The following is an 18,277-nucleotide window of genomic DNA, read 5'->3' as shown; positions in this document are numbered from 1 at the left end:
AAAGAAGGATTGGATGTGGCACTTGAAGCCATGGTTTAGTAGTCATGAGGTGTTGGGTGACAGGTTGGACTTGATGATCTCTGAGGTCTTTTCCAACTTTATTGATTGTATGTGAGGAGGATGCCTAACCCTGCAAAGGCCACAACATTTCAAGCTGCAGTTGATTCTAACAGAAACTCTGTGTGCTCCATTTTGAACTTTACAGCATTAGGACAATTCATTATAGATCTTTATATTAGTACATATATTATGTAAATATATCTATATATCTATCTATATCTATTATATAAATTATATATCCCTTTTCTAATTAACATATGCTGATTTTCTGTAAGCCCATACCTTGTTAATCTAACTATTCTGCTTTGGTAGTCTGGTAGTAGTAGTAGTATCACCAAGGTTGGAAGAGACCTCAAAGATCATCAAGTCCAACCTGCCACCTAATACCTCATGACTAGACCATGGCACTGAGTGCCACATCCAATCCCCTCTTGGTGACTCCACCACCTCCCTGGGCAGCACATTCCAATGGCGAACGACTCCCTCGGTGAAGAACTACTACCTATTGCATCATAAAAGGACATTTCTGCACAAGCAAAATATGAACCTAAATATCTCTTTCTTGCACAGAATAAACATAATGCTACCTATTTGGACAAATCACCATATAAAGCGGAAAAAGAACCATGCAGATATAATCTTAGAATAACCATATAAAAAAAATCTCTGAAGATTTTAGTCAAGGGATTTTTTTATATAGTTATTCTGAGATTATGTTTTTACAGTCCAGCTTTTTTAAACATATGAAAAAGTGTCACTATTTACCTAAAGCAAAAAACTTCAGTTTAGTTCTTTGCCATTATGTATTCCAGTCTCTGTGTCACATCTATATAGCTTGTATCATTACTGACACAGCTGTAAGAGTAATAACATGTATCGTGCTTCCATCTTTCTCTCTATAACTCATAGAAAGAAGAACAGGATATCTCAGCCAAATTATTATTAAGGGTGTATTTCCAAAAAACCAGAAATCAATTGTTCATCACAGTAATTGACTGTGGTCATTCATTACAACTCTGCTGTAGATCCTGCTTTGCTTTATAGGAAACAAGTCGTAACAACAGGCATTAGGAAAATACTGCAGAAGTTTCAGCTCTCTAAACATTGGAGTAGTTTTCTGCAATTCATGATAAAAAAAGATAAAAAGGGAGGGTGGGGGGGCAGGGAAGGATGAAGCAAACAACAGTGCTGATTTGCTGGTACAGTGACATACTGCTCCAAAACACCTTTTCTGGGACTTGTTTCTCAAACAATCTGAAAACATTTATCACCGGTGCTCTCTTGCATCTGACACTCACTAAACATTCAGAAGTTCAGGCTTGATCATCTGAACACAACGGAAGACAACACAGATCAAACAGGTTTTGAGCTGCAGAACCCACGCACCTAGCAGGCACACAACATTGCAAAAATAGGATAACAAGCAGTTTTACACACCTAGAGCTCTGGAGCATCATGGCCATACTGTGTTGCTTTAATTTTATTCCCTTAATAAACTAAAAAAATAGTTTCAAAAAATCATAAAAGCTCTGATTCAAGTTTTCAGACTTAATAATGCCCATTAACTAAAAAGGAATTAAAGAAGAAACAAAAATAGGCAATCAAAGGTTTTAAAATTTCAAACTCCTCTGCACAGCTGGGAACCACAGGAACTTAGCCTGTCCAGCCAAAGTGTGTAAAGGGACAGTATGAATCTCTTTCTGTTGATTATGCTGAGTGCCTTACCTCAAAATCACATGTTGAGAAGGAAATCTGCGATCTTCTTGCCTATCTAGATACTCAGGTAGACTTCAACTATGTACTATGTAACCTGCAAGGTATTACCTATGTTCTATTAATACTGCACCCAGCAGCAATGTTACTTTTTACTTACTATTGCCTCTACTTCACAGGACAAATTTCTGGTTTGGATTATTAGCAATGTAAAACACATCCTGCTAACAACCAAATGACATTATTAAAAAAATGGTTACTGTATTATACTAAAATAAGCCCAAATCTATCATTTCATTGATGTCATGTACACCCATTTAAATTTTGCACAATTGCTTCTTCATTCCTGAAACATGAAATCAGTCCAAGGGGACTCTAAGCTATGCTGTATTTTCCGTATTTCACTGCAGTAAAATATTGCAAATAGGTTACCATGTATCTGGGATTTTTCCTGCAATCATCATAACCAACCAATGTTGTCATAATGCCACCACAAACCGCAGCTATTACCTCATACAAGAGCACAATGTTTTGGCCATGCAGTGCAAATAGTAGGAACAACTTCACCATCATCTTCCAAAATAGTTCTTTGAACACATTTCCCAAAAAACAGCAGCAAAAAAACAAAAGCTCTGTCGCTTCATTCCTTCCCTCCACCCTCTAGATCAAATGAGAGGAAAGCAGTCACACAGGCAGTGCCCTCTCCTGTCTCCCTTGTTCTTGAAACGCTCTGGATGACAGTCATCCACAGTTAAATCACACTGAAGTCAACAGGAAACATTCCAAAATGTGGACAAATCATACACATCATTTAACCTGAACGCTCCAGAATAAGGCTTAAGCAAACAGACTGTTTAGTATCTGCTTTTACCACATATTCTACCCAAGTCATGAGACGGGCTGAGGCAACACCTAAATAATAACAAAACCAAAAATACTATCTCCTTTTAATGAGGAAATTGCATTGTCAATTACAGTGGGAAAATATGAAGATAGGTGAAAATTATTTTGTGACTGTCCTGATCTTGTAGCAAAAGCAAAACCTACAGAACTTCAAAGGAGTCAAAGCTGCTCAGAATCTAAGAGGGCTGGCCTGTGTGAGCTCAATCTACCATATTCCTTCTCAGACTTTACTCAAAATGGTTTCAAGCAACTTACTGTTAATAAGGATTAAACCTGCTTAACTGAAGTATTTTCAGAGATCACATCACTATCAGGCCTGATAGTGAAGTCTATAGCAGCAAGGCTCTACTCATATATTCTAACTATGACTATGTATTTGCATTCTGCATTCTTCCTCAGCGAAAACCAGCGTATGCAAAATAAATTCCACAATCCCACATCTTGTATACAAAGGGCATCACACATATCCTGCGACTTAAGCTATTCTCCTGAAACTATCTTAGTCTCACACAATCACACTTCAAACACCCCATATGTCCAGTTTGGTTGTGCCTCCTTTAAAAAGCTAATAAATGTAGCAGTTAGATGCAACTGTAATCCATCTAAAAACAATTATCTGCAGTACTCTATGCCAGGAAAAACATTAATAGGAATCACTAAGAACACTTCTGCTTTATTTTCTTACTGTTTTATGGGCCCAATCCAACGCCCAGGTCAAGCCAATGGGAGTCTCACAACTGCTTTCAGTAGGAGCCCGATACTCGTACATCAATGTGGGGCTCAAGCAAGAAAGCCGAAGGACCAGCATAGCCCCAGTGTGTTTATCCATGCAATAATGCAAAGCCAGAGGAAGAACAAACTTCCCGTGATGTTCCTACTACCCAGGGATGCAGAAGAGCCAGTAATAAAAGCTTTGGAGATGAGGATGAACACTGCTCTCTTGACTCACTCAGTCCTTCTCCTCTTCTCTAAGACTGCTAGTAAGAGTATCCAACTCATTTCCTGAGAATCAGGCTGCCACAAGGCACTGTGGTGTATTTCCAAACATGCATGAGCCAAACTATGAAACACATTTAGAACTGTAGGACAATTAAAAGGACACGAGTTTTCTGCACTAGCTGACTCACATGCAATTCTTTCACACACAATTTTTCATTTCTTTACAAAAATCATGCACTCTTCCTACACACACATCCATTCTTTCCTCCTGCTTTCCATGCTAAACACGGCATCAGAATCTTTGAAAATACAGATGTTATATAGCCTTTGAAATGTGGGAAGCAACTTCATTCTGGAGACTTCCAAACCCGCACCTAGGGCACCCTGGAAGGTACATACTGCTTCAAGGGACTTCCAAGTCCCGTACTGACACAGGCGTGATCTCACTTTCCCTCATCACTGGAGCTAGACCATCCAAGAAACTGGCAAGTTGATATTCTATAGCCATTTGGTAGCTACATATTGTGAACCTCATTTAATTTTGGATTATAACCAGGCCACAAAGAGAATTGAAGTCCAGCCTCTGAACCTTCTCCCAACTTTAATGCAACTGTATCTTGATGGAAACACTGAACTGGCTTAAAATCCTAAACAGCCACACCAGATCCACCAAGTGTATCCTCCTCTGCAAACCACCCTCTCCATCTGCTCTAGGTGATTCTGCTCTTGAAGGGTTTTGGACTAGATTATCTCTCAAGGTCCCTTCGATCCCCTAACATTCTGTAATTCTGTGATCTCAAGCTTTTCGTAAGTCAGCTCTCTAAATTTAAGGGGAAAGGTGACAATGCAACAGTTTACTTAAAACCAAAAGAAAGAGACCAGGAAGCAACACAACTAGAATTTTAGTGGTGGAAAGGAAAAAGGGAGAAAAACAAAAAGAAGAGAGAGAGCAAGGTTCAGTTCTTATTAACAGCATGAGGGAACTAAGTCTTAACAGTGTAGATCAAATTAAACAGTTCAGGGAACTGGCATGAAAGCTGGCACTTTAATAAAAAGGGGGACAACTGCAGGTTGTTTAAAATTGTAGCTGCACTCTTATACCCTCTACCTCCTCCTTCTCCCAGGCCTTCCTCCCACACCACCAACTGCCGTCTCAAATATACCTTGATGTGAACTAACTCCAGAATTCCCTTCCAACCAAAGCAGATTAGAGGAATCTACAGAACACAAATTGACAATAAATATGATTATATTACCTAAAGACAGGAGGAGGGGAAGCAAAGAAAATTACCAAACTGTTGACACTGGTCAAAGAGACATTCCCCTCTGAAATTTCCAAGAACACAAGGCCTGAATAGCAAAGGTTTCATTATGAATTAACTCATAATGCTTCTTACAGAATTCCTTCTCAATCATCCCTGAATACAGGAGCTTATTCTTGTGCAATCACTAATGCTGAACAGTAGATAGGCTGCTATTTCCCCACTCCTGACAAAACCCATGCAACATGAAGAACTGTTTCTCTAATAAGACAAGTAAATTCAGTAGAGTTGCTATGGGAAGGCATGGTGACGGTGGCTGGAGAACTGGCTTGCCTTTTTTTTTCTTTTCCATCTGGATGACCACTCAAAGGGATTCAGAATTTTCTTAAGTTTAATAGGTTTATTGTTTTCAACTCTACCTGTGAGAATAACAGGTCTCTGAATAAAACTGTAGAAAGGATGCCAAATTGCTTGTTAGGAAAAGGTGAAAGGAAGGAGAAGACTGGAGGGATGAATAAACAGTGCAGGCATAATAGAGGGCTGCAAGCCTATTAGCTTGTTAGGGCTATTAAGCACTGTTAAGACTTAATTCACGCACATTTTTTAAGAAGTCAGATTTTTGCTGTCTGTACATTATGATTCATCTAAAACTATGGAGAAGCTTTTCAGTTTCCAGTATTATTATCACTTTATCCACAGAGATCCAACTTAATCTTTCTTTCATCATCTTGGATGATCACAAAAAGGCAGACTCAGGCAAATAAAACGTAATAGTTTAAAAGCTGTGCTTTCTCAAGATCGTGTAGCACAGAAAAAAAGGAAATCTTTATAAAATGAGAGTGTAAATAACAATTAGTCTTTCTATTCACCCTCCTGACAATTCAGGAGCAAACAATCCAGCCCTACTTTTAAATGGAAAGAACAATTATTGAGAAAAGCATCCAGCAATATTACGATCTGGCACAAGCAGCTCTCTAGACACAGCAGCAAGGAACCTTTAGCCCTGTCCAAAGGTGTTAACAATGCAGTACTAATGTGACACGGCACTAAATGGATGGCCAAACACAAGGGCTTTGTTACATGCAGGGGGTTGCGTTTTCGTCATCTTTTTCCAAACGTGCACCCAAGGGAAAATACTATCAAACCCTTTCAAAGAAGAAAAGCAAAGAAGAAACATATTTTGTTGTACATGTTTTAAGGATAAATCTAACAAAGGTAAATCAATATTAGCTAACAAAGAGTGAAAGAGCCAAAGATTTTTGATTTTTCGTACAGTGCAATTTCTCCTGCTTAACATATCAGAGTAAAGCATGGACTGGTCAGCATACCGAATTAATACACACCAAAGGTTCCTCTTAACATCCAAAATTTTAAAATATAGTTCATGAATAGGCTTTTACAAAAGATTTTAGTCAGTCTCATTCATTCTATATCTTTAAACGGATTAATTGGGTCAAAATGATTGTACTGTATGCCAACAATTTATGCTATCAATTTTACTTTCCATGACTGAACTACTAAAGGAGAACTGTGGTCCTGGTTTATAGCTGTAAATTCAGATCAAATGGGAAAGTGTTAAATTCAGAAGGGCTTTTGGTCCATTAACTTCCATGCTGATTTGACACGCTCTGCAGTGCTTGGGCAACAGACTCTGCTATACAACGTATTCCTAAGCAAACAGTGCTTTGTGTCATAAACCATCTGGGGTGTCAGTTCTAAGGGCCACTCATATAAACTCCTATGATACACTTGGAAATGCTGAGGTACAGAAGTGAAACTTTTCTTCACTACAAAATCCCTCTTGCAAGGGTAAGGAGATGCTGCCATCAGAATGATGGAAGGCATAAAACTTTCGCTAAGGCAGATGTTTTCATTATTCCACTGAAGAAAACCATTGGATACACAAGCTTTCCAAAAACACTATGATTTTTCTAAGGTAGCGACAAAAGTGATACCATTCATAACCTGGACAGTGCTCCCTTTCATATCAGAGCCTATAGTTACAAAGCTAAGTGCCAAGCAGATGGCAGAAATCTGTTTTGTATAAAAAGTGTGTGCACATACGTGTTTTTTTTAGATTGAGTTCTTTGTATTCATATTCAGGCCTAGGTTCTAGCCATCAAAACACTGGCACTGAAGCCATCATTAGCAGCATTTTAGACAACTGGCAACTAAGGTATTCACAGTTCTCCACAAAATGTTCAGCTAATATCTCCCAGATGTATAATTAAGGCAAAAGATCATCTTCTTAAATTGGTATCAGTACTTTGGATGGCCTTTCAATAGACTGCAAATGTATGTAAAAAAAGCTATTTTATTTATCCTCCTTTTTAAAAAAAATGCTGTTGTAACTTCTGTTATGCTCTAATTTTTTAATAGCTTTTAAAAATACAATCTTCCATGTCAGACTCTGCCCAAATATAACAGCATCATCACCATTAACCTTCTTTTACTCTCATAAAGAAGGAAATTCTAGAAATCATTTCAACAGTGAGTCTCTTTCTTATCTGATACTCATTTAGTTTATTTAATATGAAAATGTAAGATGGTCCATGCTGCTCTGGCGGAATCGGCCCTAGAGGAAGTCAGTGAGCCCTGCAAGAATCCACTGCCGAGTCTGCTGTTACTGCGCTGGACAGCCCATGTCAAGTCATCTCAGTTGCAGGTACCTTCATCAACTCATTTGTAAGTAGGTTGTTTATCACCACAAACAGCAAAACCAGAAATGCTTACCAGCATGGGGGTCTGCCCTCTGCCTGGGGTTCTCATGGAATCTGGGAAGTGGTGACAATAATTTGCCTGGTGACAAATTAACAGAGGTCACACTTTTGACAACTGAGGTTATCAAACAAATGCATATTTGGAAGAATGCATTTTTTGTGCAGCAGCCTCGCTTAAGACCTTGATGGCCACAACTGGGAATTGGTACCTTAGGAAACGCACAGTTTCAAAACAAAGATTGATTCTGTGTACCGTGCCAAGTCCACTAAAGCCCAGATGTTAGCCCTGGCAGAACTCAGATACATTTTCATCACCTTCATTTTGATCATTCTAATCTTGCCAGGGATACATGTTTAGGATGAGCAGAGAGTTAACGTGTCTTTAAAGCACGCCGACACAGAACTTCTGAAGTCTACAGATTTGCAGAAGCCTGCAGAAATCTCTCCTGACGCTTTAGAAATGTTGGCGGCATTGCAACTGATAGAACTTTCCTGCAGATTAAGGAAAGTCAGGCTTCTGCTCAGTGATCTCCTCCTGAGTCACCATTTCATGCCACCCTGGTTTAGTAGGGTGAAAAACATCAGCCCTTTTGATAGGGATGAGCAGCACATTAACAAGGCCTGTATTTTTAGGACCTGACACTGAACTCGGTGCCACTGAATCCAAACAGAATGAATGGACAGTTATTTTAGAGGATGTCTTGACTGGCCCCATCACAAAAAAAAGGTCTTTGTGAACACACTGCTGAATAACTACTACTGAAACACTATGGAACATACCTGATTATAGACCATTACCTTGAAAGTAGTCTCCCTAAGAAAGCTTACCAAAGGAAACAAGCTAGTAGCTCAGTCATGATATTCATAGGCTACAGAGATCAAATCCAGCTAGGACTCCTAGAATGTTTCTCAACAGTGTGTAGTAAGAGATGCAACACAGGCTAGAACAAAATCTACCTGCAGAACTCAGTTACTCAGCTCTATTTTTACTGAGCAGACAGTTGGAAATGAGGAAAAATCAAAACAAAACACAGATTAGAAGAACTTTTATCATGAAAAGGAAAGTAATTCCTCCCTATTAATAAGCCTATATCATTTTCTTCATTTTGGATCTCTGTCACACATTTAAAAAACAGATGTCAAATATGTGGGTAAGAATCACAATGCATTTTGTGTTCTGCAGTGTAGTTTCTCCTTTTAAGATAGTTGGTTTGCTTGCTTGTGGCTGCCTACATTGCTGCTTTCAGTAGACTCTGTTCCTCACATTAATAGTCTCCATGTGAAGAATTTTTTACTGGACTTCCCTAGTGCCTGGTCTGTAGCTTATAAAACATACAGCTCTTGTACATATGGCTGAATATGGTAATTGTTCTCCAGGATGAAAACTCTACCTGACCGTTAGCAGTACACAGTGTCTCTCAATTTGCTGCTTAAGCACCACGGGTCTGCTACTGACTCCAGCTCTCTGAACTTGCCTCCAGGTAGGGAGCAAGTTTAGAAGCACACTCAGACAATTGCAGGGACTACAGACAGTATTCCCTCCCAGCCCTAACTGATGCAGCTGGGGCTGTAAATATTTCTTTACGTTATATTATTAATTATACTCCAAAGTCCCTATTTTACATATTTAAGTAATTTGAATATTGTAGTTCATCTTGCTAGAATGAAACCTTCAGAAATTATAATTGGTGAGACAGGAGTCTATAATTTGCAGTTCTGAGGATCTCAAGAAGGAAAAGGAGGGTCTTGAGGTTAAAAAACAGGCCTAGCAGTCAGTGTCTCTACTTTTTATACTCACCCATGCAAATGATTTTGTGACAGTTTTCTCATCTATAGCTCGAGACTAATCTTGCTTCTCAGCCTAAAGAGCACAGAAATCTTCAAGATTTGTATAGTAATGGTTTCCAAATGCTCTGAATTCCTAATCAAAAGACTTTATAGTAAACATAAATCTATTATTAATATTATCAGTACTTCTAACAGTAAAACAACTTCTACATACATGTGCAGAAAATATATACAGACAGAATATATGGGCACACACATTGCTCAATTTATGAATTCTAAAGCATGGCTTCAGGACTGAAATCTCATTCATGAGCCATGGTAGGGATCTCTTACCTACTCTCCGTTTCTGAATTTTCCCCATACAAAGACACATTGATATTACTCTAAGCTCTAAGCACAAAGGCTGCTCTGTGGAATGGAAAGAAACCTTCTTTTTTGTGTGTTTGTACAGTGACGAGCATAATAGGGTCCTGATTCAGGATGCTTGCACTCTACAAAAACACACTAAATCAATGACACTAATACACATGCAGACTATCTCTAACAGAGATGCATGGCATACTTGAGTGGCAGAGTATCTTTCCCATACTTTGCACAGTATTTCATGCAAACACCACACCTAGCATGGTTTTCCAAATGACACAATTCATTTCAGAATTTAGGCAAGAACAGCAAAAGTGAGCAGAACTCATAAAACATAAGCAAAGGATGAGAGCCTTCCACTGAGAAATTCTGCCAAATCCTAATTTGAGTTGCAAAACCAAAATCAACTTGATGCCCATACAGTTTCAACAAAGACGAGACTAAATAGCCTTCATTACAACACATTGACCAGAGCAGATACCTATTTAAACCTCCAAACACCATGAGAAAAAGACAAACCAAAGGCCAAATTTCAATGCAGAAATGTATTTTCTATGTCCCTGTGATTTTCAAACTCAGAAGCTGGCACAGCTTTAACAGACATGGAAAAGAAACCTATTTGACTTTACTCAGCGACTGCAGAAAGAAACTGTACCAAAAGAATAATGTTGCACGTTCTGTTTTCGTTTGATTTCGTTTGGCCTTTCAGTTCTCAGTTTTGTTTCATTTAGCCTTTTTTTTTTTTTTTTTTTTTAAATAATCATCATGTTTTGGTGATTCACATTTCACACCAGCACAGGAACAAGTCATGTAAATACAACACAACAAAATGACCTAGTTTGTTAATAGACATGCCAAATGGGTAAGAACATCCTTCCCTCCACCGTTACCAACCATCACCTTCCCACACGTCTTCTTTCTATCAAAAAATGTCTCTGCCCCAGTGAAGCCACAGCATCAACATTTAGAGAGAAAACCTTATGAATAGAAACTTGACTAAACCTTTGGAGAAAACGTTTTCAGTCTTGTTTCACTAAGTGAATTTCTCTGAAAATAGGTAACTTCTCTACAGTCAAATACAGCATGGGCAGAACTACAGCAAGCTGAATGCTCCCTCCCAGCACAAAGCTCTGCTGAAGCGACTTAACCCTAACTCAGGCAGGCCACCCGAAACCATAGAATTTTTAATGAAGGGTTGGAAGTATTTCTCTTCAAACAAGGAATGTCTTAGCATTATAAAAATTGTATAGAGAGATGGAGTTTGGCCTCTCAGCTTGTGATGAATTTTAGCTGCATCACACTCTATTAAAGCACGGTGTCTTTAGGATTCCCAAACTGAAGATAACGCAGCATCATGAAGCCCAGTAAATGCACAAACCACTCTCCAGAGAACAAACATGAATGCGTCTGTACATATGGGTACACATACTTCTGCGGGTTTTTTTAGGCTCACTGTTTTAATTGGCAAAAGAAACTGTGGTGAAATCTTTTCATGTAACTATGGATAAAAAACACAAAATTAAAAACTGTTCGGAACCACGAACATTTTCCACACTCTTAGTCTTACGTTGTCTATTGAGTAGGCAATAGCAAGTAACTCCAGCTCGCTGCCAGATGCATTAGCTTTGCCCATGTCCAATCTGAGAAATGAATTAATTGAGATGTGGGGTATTCTTTCATTCTCACATTTTTCAAATATCACATCTGACGCCAAAGAAACCAAAGGGGTGACAAACTCTATGGGTCTCTCTCTACTTAAAATACATTCCTAGGCCGTTTTTCTCTAGCGCTACAAAGGTTCAGGAGGAACATGAGATGCAAATAATGGTCTTAACTACGGGAGAATAGCGCATACCCTTACACACATCACTAAAATGAACTCTGATTATTCAGACAAGAAAATTAAATTTCTATTCATTCTACTTATGTTTCCCTCCAAAAGTAATAGAATCATGTTAAGATTAGCAAGACAGCAATAAAAACGTAGTAATAGGAGTAAAACATACACAAAACCACATCACTGAGGTAACATTTGATGATATGTTTAGGTCAAACAGCACGCACTCACATCCTAGGAGAAAAATAAAACACAATGAAGACAGTCCCTATAAACTTGAGAGAACACAAAAGCAGAAGTATATGGTGAAACAAAACAAAATAATTATGGATCTCAAAGAGCAGCTGTCGATAGGAATTTCTGCATTTGGTTTTTAAAAGATTAAAAAGGTAATGTGGTACATTACACCCATTTTACACACAGCAAATGTAACTACAATCTGAGAATTGAGAAATGTTACCTGATTAATCCCACACTACTTTTAAGGGAAACAAGGTCAAAGCCATTTCAAGCTTTCAAAACAAGCCCCAAGCTTTTTCTAAATTTCACTTCAACTCTTGAGAGTTCTACAAGTCAAAAATAGTAATTGTCATGTTGGCATTTATTTTTCTCAAACACGGTGACAAAAGGACAAGTTGAAGAGAAATACCATGCCAGACCAAAAGTAAGAGGTTAGGAAAATTTTCACAAATTTCCTTCAAAACAAACCAACCCACCTTTCCTTCCTGCCCCCATCGCCCTATCAATACCATGGGCAGCAGCAGCTCTAATGCTCCTGCCTCTTATATTAACGCCTGAGGACTCTAGCAACCAAAATTCAACCTGTGTCTTTCTCCTTTCCTTCTTTTTCTGTTTAAATAAATCAATAACATTTGCACCTATCCTAAAAATAGACAGGCAGCTTCTCTGAATTCCCACTGCACATCTCACAATTTCCATTCATTCCTTACTTTCACTTCAAGTACCATGGCCCCTGCGAGCAGTGCTCATCAAAATTCTTCCAAAATCTTGTCAAAATTTGCTCCCTCCGCGCGCGCGCAGAGCTTCACACTGTCGCAGGGACATGAGGGCTCAGGAACAACTTTTAGACTTGTGCCTCCTCAGGCTGGCGAAGGCTGGGCTTGGTGCGGAGGTGACAAGAAGCGTCTCTCACGCAGAGGCTGCATAGTGAGGGGCTCCCCGCTGGCCACAGGGAAAGCCCAGCCCCCGCCCCAGGCGAGGCACAAGCCACTGGGACTAAGTTAGCCCCTTGGAAGGGTGTGGGAGAGGTGGGACGAGTGGCAGACTGCAGGCTAGCGTCATAACCCTCAGCAAAGGCGTGGGTGAAAACTTTATGTCCTCTGACAGCAGCAGGGCCTGTGGAAGGAGATGCAAAAGGTACAAATACTGTGTATCCTCATCAGATATAGCACACACAACTGCTCATACTTGCCCACTGCCCAAAGCCTAAAGCTCAAGAGAAAAAATGCAACCTGTGTCAAAAGTTCGAGCAGTAATGAATTAGATGATACGATATGATAAGGATTTGCTTAGAGTGCAGTGCCTATCATACTCAAATTCAACACAATTCTACCTTTTGTAGGAAGTACAGAAGATTTCATGCATTTTCCAAGTTCAATTAAAAACCACAGATGCTTTAAAAAGTAAAAGCTCTTTGCTTCTAACAATCCTACTTGTTAAACTCCTTGCCATAGGCAGAGACATACTACAGCTATTGATTAATTGCTGTGAGTGCTTCTTTCTCGACTACAGTAGCAGAATTGCCAGGTATTGAATACTTCCAGTGCGTAGAGATATAACTTAATGACATGTTTTTTCCCTCCACATACAATTATACTATAACAAGGCCTGAGTAAGAAATTAATTAAAAAACAAAACAAAACAAAAACAACAAAATGAGGATGTCAAGGACTCACCTCTACCAGAGTTGTGAATGCAAAGGTATCTGACACGTACACATGCAGGTATTCAACATTAAGAGATTTAAGCATAGCATGAAACACATACGAAGAAACTATAAATCTACCTTAGGAGGAGATGCTCCTTTTCCTGTATAAACATTGTACAAGTGCATTTTATACAGCTACAGATACATCACACCACACAGACATATGGGTATCCTTTCAGGGAGCTTCACATTTAAGTAACTCAACTAGGTACTGTATGCCTCCTAAATGATAAAGCCATAAATGGTTGTTAAAAGCTCCCTGAGAAGTAGCAAATATTTTGTAAACTAGTTATATATTTAAGATTTCTGGACAGCAAGAGAAGGAAAAACAATTCCTCTCCTATCTAAAGGTACCAATCAAACACACTATGCACATAAACATCACAAGATGCTTGGTGGGAGAGTGTGTGTATGTGTTTGTGTGTGTTTTAATTAACTCCTTGAATGCATATGATGAGCCAGCCACCCAGAATTAGTAATGCCAAACTCCCGATTTGATTCAAACGCAATGAATACAGCAGTTGAATTGTGCGGGCTGGTGTGTCACTCATCAGCTCTCTCAGTTGGGCTTTTGCCTTCTGAGTCTAGCGCACAATTTAGGCAACTGGTAAATTATTGAGATGTTCATTAAAATCTATCATCTGTAACAGTCAACTTCTTCCTCGCTAAGCATAAGCACAACAAATGAAATTAGTGCACATGGGACATTAATGAGTCGTCTACAAATGCATTCATTCCTTCTGCCTTATTTCCGAAAAATTAAATCATGTCACTGCAAAAAGCCAGTATCTGAAACTTTTAACCGGCACTGTATTTATTCTCCAGATCCCAGACCCCTAGAACTACAAACGTAAGCAACAAAGTCCTTTTCTCAAAACATCTCAGTGGAAGGTAAAAGCTATTCAGCCCAGTATTACAGAAATCTCATTGTTTGCTTTTAAATGAAGGAATAATCACTCTTACTTCTACAGGTAGATTTTAGGAGAGTGGAGCGTAATTCTGAGCAAACTGGGTAATAGAAAGGTGTTAGTCTTTCTCCAAAATTCTCAGCAAACACAGGAGAAGAAGAAAGCTTTTAGGGTAACTTTAGCTAAGAAAAGCACTTCAGAATACGCAAAGTTTCCTTTTAGGAAAATGATTTCTCCATTTGACAGTGTTGGTACAATCCCAAAATAAATTCAGTGGGAGTCTGAAATGACTCGTGCAGTGCAGCAGTTAAGCAGCTAAGTATATTTTTTTCCTCCCAGCAGAGGCTTGCTTTACACATCCTTGAGCCTTTCCTTTCTACAAGCTATTCACTAACACAGAGAACATTTTGAGTGCACAAAACTAGTGACTGTAACTGTTAAACCTGATCTACTGTCCCCATCCCTACTGCTCCCATGCACGCCTTTTGTCTTTCCCAGCTCTTCTTTTCCCCATGGAAGCACTAATCCATCCTTCTTCCTCCCACAAACACTGCATACCCCTTTTCCTTGAATTAGCATGTTGAAAACAATTTTGAAAATAGAAAGGAAGAAGAGAAGAATGAAAAAGAGAAAGAGAAAGAAAAGATAAAGGATGTCACTGTTCAGATGCCTAGCACAGCCTCTCAGTCTACAGAGAAATGTAAATATGCAGTAATTAATTTGGGTTTAAGAACATTCCATACACTAGGGACATTGTTAAGCAGTCACTTTATCTATTTTTCATTTATCAGATTTTATTAAGACATTAAAACTTTATGTTGAACATTTCTGAGATTTTATCATTCTGTAAATTTCACAGCTGTTCACTATGTTTCTGGCCACACTGCCTTTATCTTTTCTTCAATGAAGTAAACTTTCTATTGTGTCCATACTTGTTATATTCAAATATAATGACTCATCTTAATTAAAAAAAAAAAAAAAAAGGAAGAAGAAAACCCAAACAAAGCAGTTACTCTTTTTGAGCTCTTTACAACAAATTCAGTGTGCCACAGGTAGACCACAAAGTACATCCCAGAAGTTATCCGTTCCCTGTATAACAAACGGAGCAGATCCCAGCTATAATTTCTTCCTACGTTTCTGCAAACATCATCCCCCTCAGTGCATGCATGCTGATGCTCCTCAATAAGGTAGCCGAACAGCCACAAACAGAAATACAGACATGCAAGTAGCTTCTCAGGAAAGGATGAAAACCCTCACATTTTTGGTATGGTAATTAATTATACATGCTAATTCACAAAACCTACTGCAATTTACTAGTGATGCTGAATGAATTAATGAATGTTTATTCATCTGACACTGAGGATTCATTTTCATTCCAACTGTGTACCGTAAATGGTCCCCCCTCATAATAGACACAGACATACAAGAGAAGTCCCCCTGATCCAGATCCCTTCAGTTGAGGTGACTGAAAGTTTCTGAATTGTTTGCAGTTTACCAGAATACACTGAAACATCACGGGAAAGATGACATGGAAAGAAGAGTAACCTCCTGAGATATACACAGACGCTCTGAGACCTGAACTGTAAACAACTTCACCTGATAAATCTTTGCCTTCCTGTAATTTGTATTCAAGTTTAAAAGGGAGTAGTGGGACATGGACAGTAATAACAAAAATGAAGTCAGTCATGCAGAACCAACATGCTGGACCCCAGCGACTACAGAAATGTGCTCCAGGAACTCTGTTTACCGAGATTGAGAGAATATAATCTGCCATAAGTGTCTAAAAATAATAACTGTGCATCATGCACACATACAGACATGAACTCTGAGCATGTGTGTGTGAGGGTCTGTGCATCTGTGTAAGAGAAAGTGCATCCTCATAGCTGTTTTCTGATGAACGCATACATTACACGGACAGTATCTGTGTATGTGTGTGTAACTGTAGTCAAACACACAATGTAAACAAATGGTAATGATTAACAGATATTGGTTTGTATTGCCAATTTCAACTTCAGAAGGGAAATTTAAAAAGAAAAAAATAAATTACATGTTCGGAGGTTTGTTTTTATTGCTTCCCATTTCCACTGCTTGCTATTATCCGCACAGCAAAAGGAGAGCAGCGTATTGATTATTTAACTAGAATGTTTACAAGAGCAAAGCTGGGATCTCTGAAAATGAAATGTATGCAGGGGGGAGGAGAGTGGAGAAGCTTGCTCCATTTCTAAGGAGGATGTTTTGTTCGCAAATATTTATTTATATATAAAATTTACATGGATATATTTGTACTGCAGACAGACTTCAGATTTTTTCAGAAAGTCCCCCAACAGGAAAAATGAAAGGACTTCGCTCTGCTTCACAAAGTTTACAAGTATTCAGTTAATCACAAAGTTCAAAGAATAATCAAAAGCGCTTGCTTTTATAAACTTACATGCATGATCGTAATGAAGCCTATGAAATACTGTATTGTATGAACAAGACAAATGCATCATCATGATGACAGACCAGATTCAACACCAGAAACAGTAACCACATCCTCAGGTAGTTGAGCTAAGTTAATATAATGCACGTGAACAAAAACAATTTTGCTCTGTTACTGATGATAAACCAAGGATAAACACCAAGTATTCCAAGCAGGTCTGGAAAACTAATTGTATTAACAACAACCTTGCAATCACGCCAATTCCACTTTCTAGTAAGGAAGTGTTCTAGTTGCAGCATAAGAACAGCAAGCGTTAAAACAGTTCTAATCTGCATTTCCCTATTTCATTTTTCTCCGATCTTTTAATTCAAACGTTCTTTCCTTCCCTTTCTCTGCATGAGTGTTCCTCGTCCCACTTAAAATGTTTTTATCTTGTCTTCTTTTCTATGCCTTTACTATCAAATTCAGTAGGTTTGAACGATGAACAGCTTGACTTAGCATATTTTTAACCAGCTGGTCTAGCACCTAGCTTGTATTGCATAGTCAGATACAACCAAATGTTTATACAGGAGGTAGCTTTCACGAAGATGAGAAAAACCTAAGTAACGCGCATCCTGGCGTTCTTTTATTTACCACTTAGAAATGAAAGTTTGGATTGTTTACTGCAGCCGCACAAGTGACTATTAATAACCTTCAAAAATGAAGCCAGAGGGAAGGGATGCCAGATCATCAATGGACGCGTGTACAACCGCCTGAGAAAACGCTTCAAAATCTCTTAGGTGCGCCAGATCATATGAAATAAAGACGAGAGTATCGGAGGTCACCAGCCGTCGCCAGTGACAGCAAAAACTTAATTCCAAGCAGGGAAGGCTTCTGCTTCGGGCAGGGGGAGAGGGGCTCGCCTACGTCATACCCAAACCCCGCTCCTGATACTCCGCGACAGGCGGCGGCCAAAACTTGGGAGGCACGAGTTGCACTTTTTTTTTTTTTTTTTTTTGCCCCCCCTCCCTTTTTTCCTTTTTTTCCCTTTTCTCATGTCCTCAGGCAGAAGGATGTCCTCCTGACAGAGGCCCGGGATATTAACTTGCCTAAAAATAATCGCTCCTGCTAGATCAACAAAAGATCATGTGCTCGGCGGAGCGCCTTCCCAAGTTTGACGGGAGGGCGAGGTTGGAAGTTGAACCCCCTGCTTCGCCCGCCACCGGGCATCCTCTGTCGACCGGGGAGTCCCCGGATAGGGGCGGGGAGGTGCTGCCCGGGAAGGCGGCTCGCTCAGTGTACCACGGCGGGCCGGTTATGGTGGGCTGCAGGAGGGCACCGCAGCCCCCGACGCAGCGGAAAAGGGCTGCGCGCCGCGAGCGCTCCGCCGGGGTGGCTGCGAGAGGGGCTCGGCGGCGCCCGCCGCAAGCACGGGGCT

At 39.5% G+C, this 18,277-nt stretch overlaps 1 protein-coding gene across 9 annotated transcripts in view; it reads right to left on the bottom strand.

Moving 5' to 3' along the window:
• The window catches only part of SOX5 (SRY-box transcription factor 5), a 306,951-nt gene that overhangs the window by 287,133 nt on the left and 1,541 nt on the right, over window positions 1-18,277 (bottom strand). Inside the window, exon 1 of one of the 9 annotated variants that reach the window (XM_068141933.1) lies at window positions 12,536-12,603. The exons of the other annotated variants lie outside the window; for them this stretch is intronic. The gene's annotated coding sequence lies outside the window, so the exon portion shown is untranslated. Of the gene's footprint in view, window positions 1-12,535; window positions 12,604-18,277 lie in introns of those variants that run through there. 9 annotated transcript variants of the gene reach the window in all.

Source organism: Melanerpes formicivorus, unplaced genomic scaffold (assembly GCF_026170545.1).
Source record: "Melanerpes formicivorus ecotype bairdi unplaced genomic scaffold, bMelFor1.0.p_v2 SCAF_8, whole genome shotgun sequence".
Lineage (NCBI taxonomy): Eukaryota > Metazoa > Chordata > Aves > Piciformes > Picidae > Melanerpes > Melanerpes formicivorus.
The sequence above is the reverse complement of the archived record's forward strand: the minus strand, read 5'-3'. Positions and strand labels throughout refer to the sequence as shown.